The 15,714-nt window shown below is 35.8% G+C and overlaps 1 pseudogene; it reads left to right on the top strand.

Annotated features, from left to right (window-relative positions):
- Nucleotides 1–14,932: 14,932 nt before the first annotated feature.
- LOC143390319 (guided entry of tail-anchored proteins factor 1 pseudogene) lies at nucleotides 14,933–15,457 on the top strand (annotated as a pseudogene).
- The last annotated feature ends 257 nt before the right edge of the window (nucleotides 15,458–15,714 follow it).

Genomic DNA, 15,714 nt, shown 5'->3' with positions numbered 1-15,714 from the left:
GTCCTTAGAGAAGTGTCTGTTCAGGTCTTTGGCCCATTTGTTGATTGGGTTATTTGTTTTCTTATTGTTTAGTTTTTTGAGTTCTTTGTATACTCTGGATATTAGGGCTCTATCTGAAGTGTGGGGAGTAAAAATTTGTTTCCATGATGTAGGCTCCCTGTTTACCTCTCTTATTGTTTCTCTTGCTGAGAAAAAAAAACATTTTAGTTTAAGTAAGTCCCATTTGCTGATTCTTGTAATTAACTCTTGTGCTATTGGTGTCCTATTAAGGAATTTGGAGCCCGACCCCACAATATGTAGTTCGGAGCCAACCTTTTGTTCTATCAGACGCATAGTCTCTGATTTGATATCAAGGTCCTTGATCCATTTTGAGTTAACTTTTGTGCATGGCGAGAGGAGGGGATTCAGTTTCATTTTGTTGCATATGGATTTCCAGGTTTCCCAGCACCATTTGTTGAAGATGCTATTTTTCCTCCATTGCATGCTTTTAGCCCCTTTATCGAATATAAGATAGTTGTAATTTTGGAGATTGGTTTCTGTGTCCTCTATTCTACACCATTGGTCCACCCACCTGTTTTGGTACCAGTACCATACTGGTTTTGTTACTATTGCTTTGTAGTACAGTTTGAAATCTGGTTTCACTACACCTCCTGATTCACATTTCCTGCTTAGAATTGCTTTTGCTATTCGGGGTCTTTTATTTTTCCATATGAATTTCATGATTTTATTATCTATTTCTACAAGAAATGCCGTTGGGATTTTGATTGGCACTGCAATGAACCTATAGAGAACTTTTCATAATATTGCCATTTTGATGATGTTAGTTCTGCCTATCCATGAACAGGGTATATTTTTCCATCTTCTAAGATCTTCTTCTATTTCTCTCTTTAGGGTTCTGTAGTTTTCATTGTATAAATCTTTCACCTCTTTTGTTAGGTTGATTCCAAGTATTTTTTTTTTTTTAGGATATTGTGAATGGGTTGGTTTTCCTCATTTCCAGTTCAGAAGATTTGTCACTGATATACAGGAATGCCTTTGATTTATGCGTTTTGATTTTATATCCTGCCACTTTGCTGAATTCATTTATTACCTCTAGTAGTTTCTTTGTAGACCCTTTTGTGTCTCTAGGTATAGGATCATATCATCCGCAAACAGTGATAATTTAAGTTCTTCTTTTCCTATCTTAATGCCTTTAATTTCTTTTGTCTGTCTAATTGCTCTGGCCAGTGTTTCGAGAACTATATTGAATAGACGTGGTGAGAGAGGACATCCCTGTCTTGTTCCAGATTTTAGAGGCAATGCCTTCAGGTTTTTTTTTCCATTTAGAATGATGCTAGCCTGAGGCTTAGCATATATAGCTTTTACAATTTTGAGGTAAGTTTCTGTTATCCCTAGTTTTTCTAATGTTTTGATCATAAAGGGATGCTGTACTTTGTTGAGTGTTTTTCTGCATCCATCGAGATGATCATATGGTTCTTATCTTTAAGTCTATTGATGTGGTGAATAACGTTTATTGATTTATGAATATTGAACCAGGCTTGCATCCCAGGGATGAATCCTACTTGATCATGGTGCATGATCTTCTCGAAATGTTTTTGTATACGATTTGCCAGAATTTTACTGAGGATTTTTGCATCTAAATTCATTAGGGTTATTGGTCTGTAGTTTTATTTCTTTGACGTGACCTTCTCTGGTTTGGGAATCAGGGTGATATTGGCCTCATAGAATGAATTTGGAAGTTCTCCCTCTTTTTCTATCTCCTGAAATAGATTATGGGGCATTGGTATTAATTCTTCTTTAAAGTTATTGTAAAACTCCGCTGTGTATCCATCTGGTCCTGGGCTTTTCTTGGTTGTTAGTCTTTTGATGGCTTCTTCAATAGAAGAAGGAGATATCCTCACTTGATATTGCTCTGTTTAGGTTGTTTATATCTTTCTGACTCAATCTGGGTAGTTCATATGTCTCAAGGAATTTATCGATGCCTTGACTATCTTCTATTTTATTAGAGTATAGGGTTTAAAAATAATTTCTAATTATCTTCTGTAATTCTGAATTGTCTGTTGTGATGTTGCCTTTTTCATCCCGTAAGCTAGTAATTTGGGTTCTCTCTCTTCTTCTCTTTGTTAGTGTGGCTAGTGGTCTATTAATCTTATTTATTTTTTCAAAGAACCAACTTTTAGTTTTGTCAATTTTTTCAATTGTTTATTTTGTTTCAATTTCATTGATTTCAGCTCTAATTTTAATTATTTCTTGCAATCTACAGTATTTGCTGCTGATTTGTTCTTCTTTTTCTAAGGCTTCGAGGTGTAGTATGAGGTCATTTATTTGTTGGCTTTTACTTCTTTTAAGGAATGAACTCCATGAAATGAATTTTCCTTTTAGTACTGCTTTCATAGTGTCCCAAAGATTTCAATATGTTGTGTCTGAGTTTTCGTTTACCTCTAAGAATTTTTTACTTTCCTCTTTGATGTCTTCTGTAACCCTTTGTTCATTCAGTAGCATATTGTTTAATCTCCATGTGATGTAGGGTTTTTCCTTTTTCATTTTATTATTGATTTCCAATTTCATTCCATTATGATCAGATAAAATGCATGGTAGTATCTCAACTCCTTTGTAATTGCTAAGATTTGCCCTGTGACATAATATATGGTCTATTTTTGAGAAGGATCCATGTGCTGCTGAGAAGAAAGTGTATCTTCTTGATGTTGGGTGGTATATTCTGTATATATCAATTAAGTCTAAGTTATTAATTGTATTACTGAGCTCTATGGTTTCTTTATTCAACTTTTGTTTGGAAGATCTGTCCATTGGTGAAAGAGGTGTGTTAAACTCTCCCATGATTATTGTGTTGTGGTCTATAAGACTCTTGGACTTGAGAAGAGTTTGTTTGATGAACGTAGCTTCACCATTGTTTGGGGCATATACATTAATGATCATCAAGTCTTGTTGGTGTATGGTTCCCTTGAGCAGTATGTAATGTCCTTGTTTATCCCTTTTGATCAACTTTGGCTTGAAGTATATTTTATTTGATAAAGTATGGACAACCGTGATTGCTTCTGGGGTCCATATGAGTGATATGATTTTTCTCAACCTTTCACCTTCAGTTTGTGTATGTCTTTTCCTATCAGATGAGTCTCCTGTAGGCAGCATATTGTTGGATCTTTTTTTTTAAATCCATTCTACTAGCCTATGTAATTTGATTGGTGCCTTTATGCCATTAACATTTAGGGTTACTATTGAGATATGGTTTGTATTTCCAGCCATATTTGGTTATGTACAATACTTAACATGATTTATTTTTCCTCTATGCTTAGTTTTTCCTTTACTGTACTACCTCCCGCTCTTGGTTTTCATTGTTATTTTTTATTTCCTCTTCCTGTAATGTTTTGCCAAGGATGTTTTGAAGAGTTGGTTTTCTAGCTGCAAATTCTTTTAACTTTTGTTTATCGTGGAAGATTTTTATTTCATCTTCAATCCTGAAGCTTAATTTCGCTGGATACATGATTCTTGGTTAGAACCCTTTTTCTTTCAGCGTTTGAAATATGTTGTTCCAGGAGCTTCTAGCTTTCAGAGTCTGTGTTGAAAGATCAGCAGTTATCCTGATTGGTTTACCCCTAAATGTAATCTGCTTCCTCTCTCTTGTGGCTTTTAAGATTCTCTCCTTATACTATATGTTGGGCATCTTCATTATTATGTGTCTTGGTGTGGATCTCTTATGATTTTGTATATTCAGTGTCCTGTAGGCTTCTAGTATCTGGATTTCTTTTTCATTCTTTAAGTCTGGGAATTTTTCTAGTATTATTTCATTGAATAGATTGCTCATTCTCTTGGTTTGGACCTCTGTAACCTCTTGTATCCCAATAACTCTTAGGTTTGGTTTCTTGATGTTATCTCATAATTCTTGGATGTTCTGCTCATGATTTCTTAACATTCTTCCTGAGCTGTCTATGTTCTTTTCAAGTTGAGAAACTTTGTCTTTGTTGTCTGAAGTTCTATCTTCCAAGTGTCCTACTCTGCTGGTAATACTCTATTTCAGTTTTTAATTTGGTTTATTGTTTCCTGCATTTCCAGGATTTCTGTTTATTTGTTTTTTATATCCTCTATCTCCCTATAGAGTTGATCTTTTGCTTCTTGGATTTGTTTATGTAATTCATTGTCAAAGTGATTTTTCATTGTCTGAATTTGATGAATAATGTCTTCCTTGAGACTCCAGATCATCTGAAGCATGTATATGCTGAACTCTTGTCTGACATTCCATCAGCTGCAGATATTACCTCATCTAATGTTGAATTGACATGTATTGTTTGTGGTCCTGTTTTTTCTTGTCTTTTCATACTGCTCATGATTCTTTCTAGCTTTGTGAAACTGTTGTGCAAATGTTTTTCCCCTTATATATTTGTATTGTTCTTGTATAGCTAAAAAATCCCTCTTTTGTGGAGAAACATAATTTTAACAGATCCCAATATCAACAGTTCATTATCTAAGCACAAGTTTTCATTATTAATACATTTATACTTATATTCTAAGACTATAGATATGGGTTTTAATTATTACTTAAGAATATATTCCTTAGTTTCATAAAAGGTGTACCATATCTGGTGGCATATAGAAAACTTAATTTCAGACGAAGGATTTTATACTTAGAAGGAAAGGAGTGAGGGTATGAGGTTAAACTAACTTAGCACCTTTGGAGAACTCTAACCACTAGACTGGTAATTTATGGAAGAATGTATAGACTCAACCTCCTATTTAGATAGTTACCCTATGTATAGATAGCAAAAGTTAGGAGATTGAAAGTGGGATAGAGAGAATATTAATTAAAAAAAAAGAAAAAAAATAACAAGGAAGAAAAGAGAAATAATAGAAGGGAAAGGGAAGTAAGATAGAAATGAAGAAAAAAATGGGGGGGAGGTGGGGTATATGCTAATCCTCTACATTATATTACTTTTGTAATTCAGTTGTTAATGCACAGTTCTTGGTTTCACATATGCTGAAGTTGTGGAAGAGAGAAAAGAAAAGAGAAAGAGAGAAATAAAAGACTCTCAGAACACTGTTTTCCTTGCTTCCAGTAGGTGGCGTAGTCTATTCCTAGCTTGAGCCTCTGTATACAGCATGGAGGGTATAGCCAGTGTGAGAAGAAATGAGCTTCCACCTGTATCTTCCCTACTCTAGTCTCTGAGGTAGAAAGCATGTGCCTGTACACTTGTTGATTTGCGTTGATAGCTACAACCCCCAAAAGCTCATGGGAAATATTTTGAGTTATCGTGGCTAAGGGTGGGGTAGTTGGAAAACAGGTACCTGAATCAGCCGCAGAACCGTGCTTGTAGCCACACCCAATTTGATGGATTTTAAGGGTTGATGGGCTTCCTCCAGACTAGCACTCCGGGCGGGGACGGACTTCCGCCCCTGGCGACTTCCTCCTCCGGTGTGGCTGGGCGCCTGGCGTCTTCCTGCTCCGGTGTGGCTGGGCGGCTGGCACATCTTCCTGCTCCGGTGTGGCTGGGCGGCTGGCGCGTCTTCCTGCTCCGGTGTGGCTGGGCCGGAAAAGCACTTTCATTGAAAGGGGTTGTCAATCTTCCAAGAAACTACGATTTTCCTGATGATCAGCAAATATTTTTTTCACCCAATCTTGATGATGCTTGGTGGTAATGATCTGTACACAAATCTCACTTGGCTCACCAAATATTGTTCTTCTAGGTTGAATCGTTCGTTTACAGTAGCAGTTTTTATTTTTAGATTTCACTCTGTTCTGTCCTACATAGATTGATGAATTTGGAACTCTAAATCCAACATGGTTTGTAGTACCTCTGTGAATCTTGACAAAATAAAAGAGTTCTCAGTTTTGTCTCTATGGTTTGTTTCCTCTTCAAGTAGGCCTAAGCAAAGACTGCAAAAAAGAACTTTCATTGAAAGGGGTTGCCAAGCGTCAAAGAAACTACGAGTTTCCCGAAATATCAGCAAATATTTTTTCACCCAATCTTGATGATACTTGGTGGCAATGATCAGTACACAAATCCCACTTTGCTCACCAAGTTTTGTTCTTCTATATTGAAGCATTCTTTAACACTAGAAGTTTTTATTTTTAGGTTTCACTGTGTACTCTTCTATATAGATAGATGAATTTGGAACTCTAAATCCAAAATGATTTGTAGAAGCTTTTTGGAACTTGAGAAAATAAAGGAGTTCTCAGTTTTGTCTCTATGTATTTTTTTCCTCTTCAAGTAGCCCTAAGCAGAAACTGGTGGAAAACACTTTCATTGAAAGGGTTTGCCAAGCTTCCAAGAAAATACGAGTTTCCTGAAATATCAGCAAGTGTTTTTTCACCCAATCTTGATGATATTTTGTGGTAATGATCAGTACACAAATTCCACTTGGCTCACCAAATTTTGTTCTTCTAGGTTGAAGCGTTCATTTAAGTATCAGTTTTTATTTTTAGGTTTCACTTTGTTATCTCCTATATAGACAGAAGAATTTCGATCTCGAAAAGAATCATGGTTTTTAGGAGCTCATTAAACTTGACAAAATAAAGTAGTTCTCAGTTTTGTCTCTATGGTTTGTTTTCTCTTCAAGTAGCCATAAGCAGAGACTGGCGTAAACACGTTCATTGAAAGGGGTTTCTAACCGACCAAGAAACTATGAGTGTAATGAAATATCAGCAAATATTTTTTCTTCCAATCTTGATGATACTTGGTGGTAATCATCAATACACCCATCCCAAATGGCTCACAAAATTTTCTTCTTCTATGTTGAAGCGATCGTTTACAGTAGCAATTTTTATTTTTAGGTTTCACTCTGTTCTCTCCTATATAGATAGATGTATTTGGAACTCTAAATCCAACATAGATTGTAGGAGCTTTTTAAAACTTGACAAAATTAAAGACTTCTCAGATTTGTCTCGCTGGTTTGTTTCCTCTTCAAGTTGCCCTAAGTAGAGACTGGCGAAAACCACTATCATTGAAAGTGGTGGCCAAGCTTCTAAGAAACTATGAGTTTCCTGAAATATCAGCCAATATTTTTTCACCGAATCTTGATGATACTTGGTGGTAATGATCAGTACACAATCCCAGTTGGCTAATCAAATTTATTTCTTCTATGTTGAAGCGTTCATTTACCCTAGAAGTTTTTATTTTTAGGTTTCACTGTGTTTTCTTCTATATAGATAGATGTATTTGGAACTCTAAATCCAACAAGGTTTGTAGTAGCTCTTTGAAACTTGAGAAAATAATTTAGTTCTCAGTTTGGTCTGTATGGTTTTTTTCCTCTTCCAGTAGCCCTAAGCAGAGACTGGTGTAAAGCAATTTCATTGAAAGGGTTTGCCAAGCTTCAAGAACTAAGAGTTTCCTGAAATATCAGCAACTATTTTTTCACCCAATCTTGATGATACTTTGTGGTAATGATCAGTACACAAATCCCACTTGGCTCACCAAATTTTGTTCTTCTAGGTTGAAGCGTTAATTTAGAGTATCAGTTAGTATTTTTAGGTTTCACTGTGTTATCTACTATATAGACAGATGAATTTCGATCTCGAAATCCAACATGGTTTGTAGGAACTCTTTGAAACTTGACAAAATAAAGGAGTTTTTATTTTGTCTCTATCGTTTGTTTCCTCTTCAAGTAGCCCAAATCAAAAACTGGCAAAAACACTTTCATTGAAAGGGTTTGTCAAGTTTCCAAAAAACTATGGGTTTCCTGAAGTATCAGCAAACATTTTTTCACCCAATTTGATGATATTTGGTGGTAATGATCATTACACAAATCCAACTTGGTTCACCAAATTTTGTTCTTGTATGTTGAAGCGATCGTTTACCCTAGAAGTTTATATTTTTAGGTTTCACTCTGTTCTATTCTATATAGATTGAAAAATTTGGAGCTCTAAATTCAACATGGTTTGTATTGGCTCTTTGAATCTTGACAAAATAAAGTAGTTCTCAGGTTTTTTTTCTATAATTTGTTTGCTCTTCTAGTACACCTAAGCAGAGACTGACAAAAACCACTTTAATTGAAAGGGGTGGCCAAGCTTCTAAAAAATTATGGGTTTCCCGAAATATCAGCCAATATTTTTTCACCCAATCTTGATGATACTTGGTGCTAATGCTAAGTACACAAATAACACTTGATTCACCAAATGTTGTTCTTCTAGATTGAAGTGTTCTCTTACAGTAGCAGTTTTAATTTTTAGGTTTCACTCTGTTCTCTCCTATATATATAGATGAATTTAAAACTCTAAATCCAACAGGGTTTGTAGGAGCTCTTTGAAACTTGACAAAATAAACTAGTTCTCACTTTTGTCTTTCTCGTTTGTTTCCTCTTCAATTAGCCCTAAAGAGGTACTGCGGAAATGAACTTTCATTTAAAGGTGTTGTCAAGCTTCCAAGAAAATACGAGTTTCCTGAAGTATCAACAAATATTTTTTCACTCAATCTTGATGATACTTGGTGGTAATGATCTGTACACCATTCCCACTTGGCTCACCAAATTTTGTTATTCTAGTTTAAACCGTTCATTTACAGCATCAGTTTTTATTTTTAGGTTTTACTCTGTTATCTCCTATATAGACAGATGAATTTCGATGTCGAAATAGAACATGGATTCTAGTAGCTCTTTGAACCTTTACAAAGTAAAGTAGTCCTCACTTTTGTATCTATGGTTTCTTTCCTCTTCAAGTAGCCCAAAGAAGAGACAGGTGAAAAGAATTTTCATTGAAAGGGCATGTCAATCTTCCAGGAAACTACGAATTTCCTGAAATATCAGCAAATATTTTTTCACCCAATCTTGATGATACTTGGTGGTAATGATCAGTACACAATCCCACTTGTCTCACCAAATTTTGTTCTTCTATTTTGAAGTGTTCTTTTTCCCTAGAAGTTTTTATTTTTAGGTTTCACTGTGTTCTCTTCTCTATAGATAGATAAATTTGGAACTCTAAATGCAAAATGATTTGTAGGAGCTCTTTCAAACTTGACAAAATAAAGTAGTTCTCAGTTTTGTCTCTATTGTTTGTTTCCTCTTCAAGTAGCCCTAAGCACAGACTGGCATAAACACGTTCATTGAAAGGGGTTTCTAAGCCACCAAGAAACTACGAGTTTCATGAAATATCAGAAAATATTTTTTCACCCAATCTTGATGACACTTGGTGGTAATGATGAGTCCACCAATTCCACTTGGCTCACCAAATTTTGTTCCTCTATGTTGAAGCGTTCGTTTACTGTAGCAGTTTTTATTTTTAGGATTCACTCTGTTCTCTCCTAAATTTGAAGCTCTAAATTCAACAAGGCTTGTAGTAGCTCTTTGAAACTTTACAAAATAAAATAGTTCTCAGTTTTGTCTCTATGGTTTGTTTCCTCTTCCACTAGCCCTAAGCACAGACTGTCGAAAACCACTTTAATTGAAAGGGGTTGCCAATCTTCCAAGAAACTCGTGTTTCCTGAAATATTAGCAAATATTTTTTCACCCAATTTTGATGATACGTGGTGGTAATGATCAGTACACAAATCCCACTTGGCTCACTAATTTTTGTTCTTCTAGGTAGAAGGGTTGGCTTACAGTAGCAGGTTTTATTTTTAGGTTTCACTCTGTTCTCTTTTATGTAGAAGTATGAATTTGGAACTCTAAAACCAACATGGCTTCTAGGAGCTCCTTGAAACTTGACAAAATAGTTCTCAGTTTTGTCTCTATGGTTTGTTTCCTCTTCAAGTACCCCTAAGCAGAGACTGGCGAAAAGCATTTTCAGTGAATAGTGTTGCCAAGCTTACAAGAAAGTAGGAATTTCCTGAAATATCAGCAAATATTTTTTCACCCAATATTGATGATACTTGGTGGAAATGGTCAGTACACAAATCCCATTTTTGATCAAATTTTGTTCTTCTATTTTGAAGTGTTTGTTTACCCTAGAAGTTTTTATTTTTAGGTTTCACTCTGTTCTCTCCTATATTGATAGATGAATTTGGAACTCTAAATCCAACATGTTTTGTAGGAGCTCTCTGAAACTTGACAAAATAAATTAATTTTCAGTTTTGTCTCTATGGTTGTTTCCTCTACATGGAGCCCTAAGTAAAGACTGGCAAAAAGCACTTTCATTAAAAGGGGTTGCCAAGCTTCCAAGAAACTACGAATTTGCTGAAATATCAGCAAATATTTTTTCACCCAATCTTGAGTATAGTCGGTGGTAATGATCAGTACACAATCCCACTTGGCTCACCAAATTTTGTCTTCTAGGTTGAAGCGTTCGTTTACTGTAGCAGTTTTTAATTTAGGTTTCACTCTGTTCTCTCTTATATAGATGGATGAATTCGGAACTCTAAATCCAACATTGTGTGTAAGACTCTTTGAAATTTGACAAAATAAAGTAGTTCTCAGTTCTGTTTCTATGGTTTGTTTCCTCTTAGTTGGCCTAAGCAGAGACTGGCAAAAAGCACTTTCATTGGAAAGGGGTTGCCAAGCTTCCAAGAAACTACAAGTTTTCTGAAATATCAGCAAATATCTCTTCACCCAATCTTGAAGATATTTGGTGGTAAGGATCAGTACACAAATTCCACTTGGCTCTCCAAATTTTGTTCTTCTAGGATGAAGCGTTAGTTTACAGTAGCAGTTTTTACTTTTAGCTTTCACTCTGTGCTCTCATATATAGATAGATGATTTTGGAACTCAATTTCCTACATGGTTTGTAGGAACTCTTTGACACTTGTCCAAATAAAGTAGTTCTCAGTTTTGTCTCTATGTTTTGTTTCCGCTTCAAGTAGCCCTAAGCAGAGACTGGCGAAAAGCACTTTCATTGAAAGGGGTTGCCAAGCTTACAGGAATTTTCGAGTTTCCAAAATATCAGCAAATACTTTTTCAGCCAATCTTGATAATACGTGGTGGTAATGATCAGTACACAAATTCCACTTGGCTCACCAAATTTTGTTCTTCTAGATTGAAGCGTTCGTTTACAGTAGCAATTTTTATTTTTTAATTTCAATCTGTGCTCTCCTATATAGATAGATGAATTTGGAACTCTAAATCCAACTTGGTTTAGAGTTACTTTTGAAACTTCATTAAATGAAGTACTTCTCAGTTTTGTCTCTATGGTTTGTTCCTTCTTCAAGTAATTCTAAGTAGAGTCTGGTGAAAAGCACTTTCGTTGAAATGGTTTGCCAAGCTTCCAAGAAACTACGACTTTCCTGAAATATTAACAATTTTTTTAACCATTCTTGATGATACTTGGTGGTAATGATCAGTACACAAATCAAACTTGGCTCACCAAATTTTTTTCTTCTACGATGAAGCGTTCATTTTAGTAGCAATTTTTATTTTTAGATTTCACACTGTTCTTTCCTACAGAGATAGATGAATTTGGTATTCTAAATACAACATGATTTGTAGGAGCTCGTTGAAACTTGACAAAATAAAGGAGTTCTCAATTTGTCTCTATGGTTTCTTTCCTCTTCAAGTAGCTCTAAGCAGAGACTGGCAAAAAGCACTTTCATTGAAAGGGGTTGCTTAACTTTCAGGAATCTACAAGTTTCCTAAAATATCAACAAATATTTTTTCACCCAATCTTGATACTTGGTGGTAATGAGCAGTACACAAATCCCACTTGGGTAACCAAACTTTGTTCTTCTAGGTTGCAGCGTACGTTTACAGTAGCAGTTTTTATTTTTTGGTTTCACACTTTCTCTCCTATATAGATAGATGAATTTGGAAATCTAAATACAACATGGTTTGTAGGCGCTATTTGAAACTTGACAAAACAATGTAGTTCTCTGTTTTGTCTGTATGGTTTGTTTCCTCTTCAAGTCACAGTAAGCAGAGACTGGCGAAATGCCCTTTCATTGAAAGCAGTTGGCAAGCTTCCAAGGAACTACAATCCACGCTGGATTTATTTTTAGGTTTCACTCAGTTCTCTCCTATATAGATAGATGAATTTGGAATTCTAAATCCAACATTGTTTGTAGGAGCTCTTTGATATTTGACCAAATAAAGTAGTTCTCAGTTCTGTTTCTATGTTTTTTTTTTCCTCTTAGTAGGGCTAAGCAGAGAAATGATATGTACAAAATCGCTAGAAAATAAAGTAGTTCTCAGTTTTATCTTCATGACGAGTACACAAATCCCACTTGGCTCATCAAACTTTGTTCCCCCAGTCTCTGTCTAGGGCTACTTCAAAAGGAAGCACACCATAGAGACAAAAATGAGAACTAATTTATTTCTTCAGGTTTCAAAGAGCTACTACTACCGATGTTTGATTTAGAGTTCCAAATTCATCTATCTATATGGGACACAAAGAGTAAAACCTAAAAATTAAAACTGTTACTGTAAACGAATGCTTCAACCAAGAAGAACAAAATTCGGTGAACCAAGTGGGATTAGTGTACTGATCATTACCACCAAGTATCATCAAAATTGGATGAAAAAACTTTTGCTGATATTTAAGGAAACTCCTAGTTTCCTGGAAGCTTGGCAACCCATTTCAATGAAATTGTTTTTTGGCAGTCTCTGCTAGGGCTACTTCTAGAGGAAACACACCATAGATACAAAACTGAGAACTACTTTATTTTGTCAGGATTCAAAGAGCTACTACAAACCATGTTGGATTAAGAGTTCCAAATTCATCTATCTATATAGAAGAGAACAGAATGAAACCTAAAAATTCAAACTGTTACTGCAAACGATGCTTCAACCCAGAATAAAAAAATTTGGTGAGCCCAGTGGTATTGGTCTACTGATCATTGACACCAAGTATCATCAAGTTTGGGTGCAAAAATATTCGCTGATATTTCAGAGAACTTCTAGTTTCTTGGAAGCTTGGCAAACCCTTTCAATGGTTGTGTTTTCTGCCTGTCTCTGCTTGGGGCTACTTCAGAAGGAAAGAAACCATAGAGAGAAAACTGAGAACTACTTTATTTTGTCAAGTTTCAAAGAGCTACTACAAACCATGCTGGATTTAGAGTTCCAAATTCATCTATCTATATAAGAGAAAAGAGTGAACCCTAAAAATTCAAACTGTTACTGCAAACGAACGTTTCAACCTAGAAGAACAAAATTAGGTGAGCCAAGTGGGATTGGTGTACTGATCTTTACCACCAAGGATCATCAAGATTGGTTGAAAGAATATTTGCAGATATTTAAGGAAACTCCTAGTTTCTTGGAAGCTTGGCAACCCCTTTCAGTGAAATTGTTTTTCGCTAGTCTCTGGTTAGGGCTACTTCAAGAAGAAACAAACATTAGAGACAAATCTGAGAACTACTTTATTTTTTCATGCTTCAAAGAGCTACTACAAACCATGTTGGATTTAGAGTTCCAAATTCATCTATCTATATAGGAATGAAGAGAGTGAAACCTAAAAATTCAAACTGTTACTGCAAACGAACGCTTAAACCTAGAAGAACAAAATTTGGTGAGCCAGTGGTATTGGTATACTGATAATTAACACCACATATCATGAAGATTGGGTGAAAAATATTTGCTGATATTTCTGGAAACTCGTAGTTTCTTGGAAGCTTGTCAACCCTGTTGAATGAAGGTGTTTTTCACCAGTGTCTTCTTAGGGCTACTTCAAGAGGAAAAAAACCACAGAGACAAAACTGAGAACTACTTTATTTTGTCAAGTTTCAAAGAGCTACTACAAACCATCCTGGATTTAGAGTTCCAAATTCATCTATCTATATAGGAAAAAACAAAGTGCAACCTAAAAATTTAAACTGCTACTGCAAAGAAACGCTTCAACCTAGAAGAACAAAATTTGGTGAGACAAGTGGAATCGGTGTATTGATTTACCACCAAGTATGATAAAGATTGAGTGGAAAAATATTTGATGATATTTCAGGAAACACAATACTTAATGACATCAGACTGAATACTTAACCAAATTCTCTGAAACAAATGGGATTTTGTACATATCATTTCTTTCCGTTGGCTACTATAGAGTCTCTCGATGTACACTAAAAATAATTCTAATGAAAATTTAAAAAAAAATAAATTAACTTTATTGGCAGAATACATGAACTTTTATAGTAAAAATCACTGAATCTTTTAAAAATGTCTGCATGTAGTAGTAAAATTGCAGGATTCAAGATCAACATACAAATAAAATTCAATTGTATATTTGATAGAAGTGAATGTTCATAAATAGAAATTTTTTAAAAAAAAGATACCATTCTGTTTTGGGTCTATAGCTTGGAAAACACTCTCAACTGAATTTTTCCAAATTGGAGAGTCTTCATTTAGCTAGCTGGCGACTGCTCCCTGATGGAACCAAACTTTTTCTGCCAGGAACAGTATGGGGTGCAAGTTCTATGGTGTTTATAAGGGGAAATGCAACATCCTCGAAAATGTAGATACAAGAAAGAAAGGAGGACACAGAAGCTAAAGTTAACCACCAGCCACCCAATGCATATAACCACATCCTTGTTGCAAACACATGCAGTACAAAAATAAACAACTTTTACAAGGAATAAGTTATATAACTAGGGTGACATTTTGGAAATTCCAAATGGAGTCACTTAGGCAAGGTCTTGTTTTGTTCTGTTTTTAAGTTGTCAATGGACTGTTTATATGAGGTGGTGAGAATTGAACCCAGTGTCTTACAAATGCTAGCTAAGTGCTGTACCACTTAGCCAAAACTCCAGCCAAAGGGTAAATTCTTTTAAGTACAGTCAGGATAACTTAACATTATTTATCCTATTATCTAATCTTGTCTTATCTCTTAACATCCTCCATTTTATAGGGTGCTTATTGGGCTGATCCATAATCTAAGTTGGGCTATAACAATTAAAGAATGCATCAAAAACATAACGTGTGTAGGAATAAATTTTACAAACCTCATTCAAGGAAGCAGGTCTAGTGGGACTCACTGCACATTTGCGGGTGTGCCTACTGATGAGATCCCCTTGGAGCTTCTGTTAGAGGTGCCTGGGCTGCAGGGAGTATCTGAGAAGAATGGAAGAACTTGACCAAGTCCCACAGCTGGACGTGGCTGCTGGTCCTCTGATTTCTGTTTGGATGCAATGTCCTTCTGATCCTCCTTCTGACCTTGTCCTCCTTCATGTCCAGAGTGCTGCAGAATGAGGCAGAGCCAGAGCCGCAGATGACGGCAGAGATCCAGGATATGAAGCAAGAGTTCTCCATGGTCAACAAGATGGATGAGTTTACGAGATATGCCAGGCTGGATTGGAAGACCAACAAGATGGTGGACCAGCTCAAGACTTAAGTGAAAGCACGGACTACTCAACTAGCCAAGATAAAATGATTTTTAAGTGTTCCCTTCTATATATTGCAAGCTACCTTGATGATGTCACTCATTTGGAAGTATTATTCTGCCCCTGTGACTGTTGTGCTGAGGAAATGGATAATGCCACTAGACTACCTGGTAGCCTTCCCTGCTAGAACAGCAGGTGGTGTTGGAATTACTAGTTGGATTTTAGTCTGTAACAAGTTGTGGTGACCCCTTGTACTTTACCTTTTCAGTCGAAAAGAAAGATGAATACCACTGTGGGATTTTGTTGTTTTTGTTAAACTGGGGGTTGAACTCAAAGGTTCTTTATCACCTAACCCCAGCCACAGTTCTTTTTTTTTTTTTTTTTTAATTTTGAGACTGGTTCTTGGTAAGTTGCCCAGCCTGACCTCAAGCTTACTATCCTCATACCTCTTTCTTCTGAGTTTTTGAGTTACACTTGTGCCCCACCACACCTATCCCAGCTATTATGACTTCTAAAATGATTGTCTTATTAGGTTAAATTC

Source organism: Callospermophilus lateralis, unplaced genomic scaffold (genome assembly GCF_048772815.1).
Source record: "Callospermophilus lateralis isolate mCalLat2 unplaced genomic scaffold, mCalLat2.hap1 Scaffold_289, whole genome shotgun sequence".
In the NCBI taxonomy this organism is placed as follows: domain Eukaryota; kingdom Metazoa; phylum Chordata; class Mammalia; order Rodentia; family Sciuridae; genus Callospermophilus; species Callospermophilus lateralis.
This window is presented reverse-complemented; position numbering and strand designations above follow the sequence as displayed.